This window comes from Glycine soja, chromosome 20 (genome assembly GCF_004193775.1).
Source record: "Glycine soja cultivar W05 chromosome 20, ASM419377v2, whole genome shotgun sequence".
Classification (NCBI taxonomy): Eukaryota; Viridiplantae; Streptophyta; class Magnoliopsida; order Fabales; family Fabaceae; genus Glycine; species Glycine soja.
The window spans coordinates 23,156,044-23,161,914 of NC_041021.1; the positions used below are offsets into that span (position 1 = coordinate 23,156,044).

The following is a 5,871-nucleotide window of genomic DNA, read 5'->3' on the forward strand; positions in this document are numbered from 1 at the left end:
CGGTTTCAAATGACCTTTTTGCGGGCAAAATTTTGATTTGCGAGTTGATTTTAGCCTTAGTTTCACTTGGTTATTTCTCAACTCATTTAAAGAGAACTTTCAAAGTAAATGTCCGGTTGAAACTCGCCCTTTTAATGATCAACCGAGGTTATAGCACAAACAATCAGTTGAATTTTATTTTAAAGGCGATTAAATGAGATTACAATGCAAACGATCGGTCAGAATTCATTTTAACATTGATTAAGTGATGTTACGGCTTAAACGATTGGTCAAAATTCGCTTAAAACGAAGAAAAAGAATACCGAAAGTAGACGAGATGAAGATGAAAACAAACAAAGCAAGAATGGACCCCTAAAGGTGCATAGAATGAACTCAAAGCTTCGAAATCGAAAACTAACCGGTTGAAGATCGACGAACGACAAAGAACGAACGAAGAACGACGAAGAACGTTTAGGGAATTGATCACGGAAACGTCACAGAAGCATTATGGAAGCGTCTCGACTTGAATTTTCTTCTTCTTTCTCCTTCTTTTCACTAATTTTAAGTGAAATATGTTTGCCCAGGGTGTTGAACCCTTCCCTTCAGCCTCCCATGCCCTTTTATAGCCAAAATAAGGGAGGAGGTTGCCGCCCAGCTCACCTAGCCGAGCTTAGCTCGCCCAGGTGAGCTGGTAGCTTCAACCAGAAGCAACATGCTCGCCCAGGTGAGCTGTTGCTTCCTCTAGAAGGTTCCTAACGGGCCTAGATGGGCCCAGGGCTAGGTACACCCCCCTAAATTGATCAGTTCACCCCCATTTTGTGTTTTTTGGATGATCTCCTTTTGATATATTGCGAAACTTTACAGATTACGCAGCGATGAGTGTTAAGCATCTCAATTTGGTCAGCCAAAGTCCGTATGTTGACAAGCAATTGTCCCCGGACGAAATTTGGGTATGACAGTGTCTTAAACATAACATACATGTAAATTTCAACAAAAGTCAAATACAAGTTTCCTAGATAGAAATCATCAATTATCAATCACTTGAAAATTTCTAAATCCCAATCTTCTTTATTATTTTCACTACTATTACAATTTTAGATTTCATTTCTGAAAATTGAAATCCCAAACATAACCACCCAAGAAACTCTTATTGTCTCTACTAAGAGGCTTTTTTAATCAACCCATCGCAATACTATTCTTCAAAAGGCTACTTTTGGTTTTCTATAGCCACACACTAAACTCCTTTGCTATGGCAACCCCTATAGCAGGCAGGGGCAACCACATTGTAACTACAATTTAAAACAATGACCATTTGGAATATGGAAAATTTGGGTGAATTCTTCTCTAACCTATTTTTTTCTTCTTTTTCTCCCCCAAAATTGGTGCCCCATTTCCACACAAATTAATCAAATTAGGTCATCAAAAGAATCTACAAGACTAGATGCTTGGCATGAATTGGTCAACCTAACAAGCAAAAGAATCTACAACCAAACCTAACAATCAAGCATAGATGCTTGGCATGAATTACAAGACTAACATGAATAATTTCAACTCAAATGAACCAAAATTAACTAGAAAATCCAAAAAGGTCAAATTTTTATAACTCAACTAAAAATACGACTCAGATGGCAAGAAAGATCTAGACTGCAACCCGAGTTCATGTACATGATTTGTAGCTAAGTTTGATCTGATTGAGATGCAAAAATTCAGAAATTGGAGACATAAATCAAAGTGATATGTCAAAAAAATGATGAATAAGGATTTAAAAGAAATGCAAAGAGAAGTGAAGTGCCACAATACATACCATCTAGGATCTGATTAGAGCCTGCAACTACAAACAAGTGAGTGAGTATTTGCCAACAAAGAACACCAACTTGTTTCTCCAAAGCAAACACAACAACACGAACAAATTTGGAATTCAATTAATAAATTACTGATATTTTAGCGATACTAATTTTAAATTGTTTTATCATGATTTAATGTTAAATTCAAAACTGAATATTAATAAAAAAATTAAAATTATTAAGTGGTTAATTAAAATTAAATAATATTAATTTAATATGATATATAAATTCATAATACATGTATTAAAAAAGAAAAAAAAACATACATGATTATACAAACAAAATTATGCATCTCACATTTCAAATGAAGATTCAAATTTGCTAAAACGTATTCAATATTGGCTATAAATTCTTTTAATTAGTATATTTTAAATTTTATTATAAGGATTTAATTTGAGTATACCAAAAGTGTAAAAAATTATATTTTATCTATTTTTTTAATGAGATAAACTATCAAAACTATTAAATTTTATAATAATTACTTTAAAATTCATAAATAGAATGATTTTTAATTTTTTGATGATATAAAAAATCATTAGAAGTACATAAAAATTAAGGTCATATAATAAATATCTCTTATTTTTGTTTTCTTAACTAATTATGAATGTATTTTTTAAAAAGAAATAAATATAATTAAGAATTAAAAAATATCAATTTAGATATGTTACAAGTAATATAAATAATTTTAAACATTTAAATTGTAATTTACAGATTATCACTATAATATAAATTATCATTAAAACATGTTACACAAAAATACAATAATGTCAGAATTATAAACTTATGTATCTAAACTTCACATGAATCATTGAGATTTGACTAATCAAAACTTTAACTTTACCAAAGTCGTTGATTTGATTTTGCCTTAGCTTTGACATTTTGAATCATTAGATTGAATATTTAATTTCAGAGTATCCGTTGACACAATTCAATATGCTCCACCATCAATGGAGATTATTAATTTTCTAAAACAATTATTTACTATAATTTTAACATTTGTATTTTTTTAAAAAAATTGATTATATTTATAATTATTTAATATATGTATATTAATAATTTACAAACAAATGTATTATTTTGACTTCTTAAGAATCTATATCTATTATTATTATTATTTTAAAATTTAGAAAATATTAATAAAATAAGAAATAACATAATATTAATTTTAAAATTATTTTTTCAAAAATAATTATTTACTTTTAGAATATTTACTTTTATAAATTATTAATTTATTAATTATTTAATATATGTATATTAATATTTTATACACAAATATATTATCATGACTTCCTAATGATTTATATTTTATCTCATGCGTTATTACTTGGAAAATTAAAATTTTAAAAATATCTTATTTTATATATTGTGCTTCAAAAGAAATTAAACGAGACCATTACTTAATGTATAATATCTCCCATTCATAATTTGATTTCTTTAGTAATAGAATGCGAATTTAATTTAAATCAATTTCATATTAGTTTTTTTTTTCACTGCAAATTTTATTGAAAATGAAAAAGTCACAATGAGTAACCTAACCGTACAATAAACAGAACAAATAGGTGTTGAATTATTGAATCCAATGACATTCATTCAGAAATATTCTTTAACCATTCAAATGAATTGTTCAAAAGTCAAAGGATGGAAAAGAAAGGCCACCAATACAATCACTGACTTAGGACCAAAACATAAATCAGGACTGCTCTAATCTACTTAAATAGCATCATGATTAATTTGAAAATAAAAGCTTCTAATAACATTGTTCAGGCATTTAGCCTGGCATTCACCCTTCTCAGAAGATTTTTAATTCCAGAATCCAGTTGGGCTCTCATTTGAGGGGAAAGTGTATGTCCTGAAGTCTCCATGGTTGATGCCATCATCTCCAACCTCTGCTTCATAAACTCAAGAGAAGGAGGTGTCTCACTAGGCATTTCCATAGTCAAAGTTTGTTGGGTAGGGGTGACACCACGCATGGTCATAGAACTAGTTGGTTGGATTGGGATCAAACCAGGCATTTCCATAGGCTCAATTGGTTGAATATGGGTCACGCAAGGAATTTCCATAGATTGGTCAATTGGTTGGATATGGGTCACACTAGGCGCTGCCATAGACTCAGTTGGTTGGGTAAGGGTCACGCCAAATATTTTCATTGACCTAGTTGGTTGGTTTGGGGTCACACCAAGCATTGCCATTGACTCAGTTGGCTTTGTAGGGGTTTCCATAAAATTGGTTGGTTGAGTCGAGGTCTTCTGGAATCTATTGCTACCCTGCTTAGCTTTTGAATCAGTTCTATGTTTCCTCAAATTCCTATCCCTTCTGTGAAGGAACAAATGGCCCAATTAGTAATTTATGAAAATCAATTAAAATAACAAGGCCATGTTATAGTGTATTAAAACATGTTACACATTAGCCAAACAATTCACAAACATTCAACACATTATAAGACAATAGAATTGTTAAATGAGATTGGGATGGATGCCCAAAATAATCTCACTCAGAAATTTTACATTGGAAGGTATGTGTTGTGTGGGAAAGTGATTCTAAATGTAAACCAAACAGAGCCCATAAAAAAAGTAGAAAACTAGATTTCCATCTAGAATACAAATATTATTTGAAAAATTCACAATCGCCACATAGAACATAAGAAAGTGCATAAATGTTTTGTTAGGGCTTTTTCAGTCACGATGGTGTTTCCAATCGCTATGGTTTAGTCATTTTGTTCTCATCAATTGATTTGACATCTTCAGTTCCCATATTCGAAACCACATCCATTAATTGTTCCCTTCTAAAAATCTATCTAACACAATGCATGCATAACAAAGACACAACCCGAACTAGCAGACAACTTGCATAGAAAAAAAAAATGAAGGGAAAAATATTAAATCAATCAACATTTTGAATGGCTTCCAGATAACAAAAACTTTCTTACCAGATTCCTTTATGATTCAATTCTAGAAGCCTGCACAATAGAGAAAACTTTACTTACTCAAATTCTCAGTGAAGGAATGGAAAGGTATATATAATCAATTCAAGAGCTGACAATGACACCCATTAATCACAAAAATACATAACGATCTAGAAAGAATTAAAATATATAAGAACATTAATTTTAATATTTCAAATAAAACAATATTTTTAAGGAAATAGACAAGAATTGGAAAAGAAAGTCAAGACAATAAATGATTTATCAGACCAAGAGCATTGCATGTAACGGGTTCTTGAATTCAACAATGTAACCCCTTCACCCCATCATAAGTTTTAGAAATGTTTTGAAATGGGCAGTGCACGATGAATCACCAAAATTGACTTGTTGTAGCAGGTAATTTTAACCGGTTATATGAAGTTTAGATATTTATTGTTTAGTCCCTTATTATTTCAATATGTGTACCATTCAGTTTGATTAGTTCATATGTGCTCTCTATCCTTGTATGGTGAATGTTCTCCAATGTCTCTTTGATAATTGTTTTTACATCTTATTTTATGGGAAATTTGTTGAGTCCAAAACCCTTGATGCTTTAATTATTACAAGCCTTCTAAACACAAATCATAAGCCTTTTCAATTAATCCCTATTTATGAGTTTGCTTAAGTGTATTAAGAAAAGACAAGTTCTATAAAGACACCAATTGAAGTAAACTTAGGGCTGTCCTGAGTGACTCAAAAAAGTGACAAGCTTGCACTATCACACATGTGATCATTAGCAACATTTAGTAAAAAGTTCCTAAGATCTTTTGACAACATTTAAAAAATGTTGCCAAATATGAAGAAATGTTACTAATATGTTTTTGCAACATTTTATCGAATGTTGTATATAACTCACGTCACTAAAGATTTTGGTGACATGAACTATACACAACATTTGATAAAATGTTGCAAAAATATATTAGTGACATTTATTCATATTTGGTGATATTTTTTAAATGTTTTCAAAAGCTTTTAGCCACATTTTCCTAAGTGTTAGGGAAAAAAATGTTAATAAAGGTCATATTGTAGTAGTGTTGAAAGCTCAAAAGAAGACTCGAAGTGTCCTTGGTTGTACTGCAATGAAGAAGT

General features: G+C 30.5%; 1 long non-coding RNA gene across 1 annotated transcript; it reads right to left on the minus strand.

Moving 5' to 3' along the window:
* Positions 1–3,408: 3,408 nt before the first annotated feature.
* Positions 3,409–4,808, minus strand: LOC114401525. The gene is made up of 2 exons (XR_003664291.1): positions 4,750–4,808; positions 3,409–4,136 (listed from the first exon to the last, which is right to left on the minus strand). It is a non-coding gene; the product is annotated as an uncharacterized LOC114401525 (long non-coding RNA).
* Between the last annotated feature and the right edge of the window lie 1,063 nt (positions 4,809–5,871).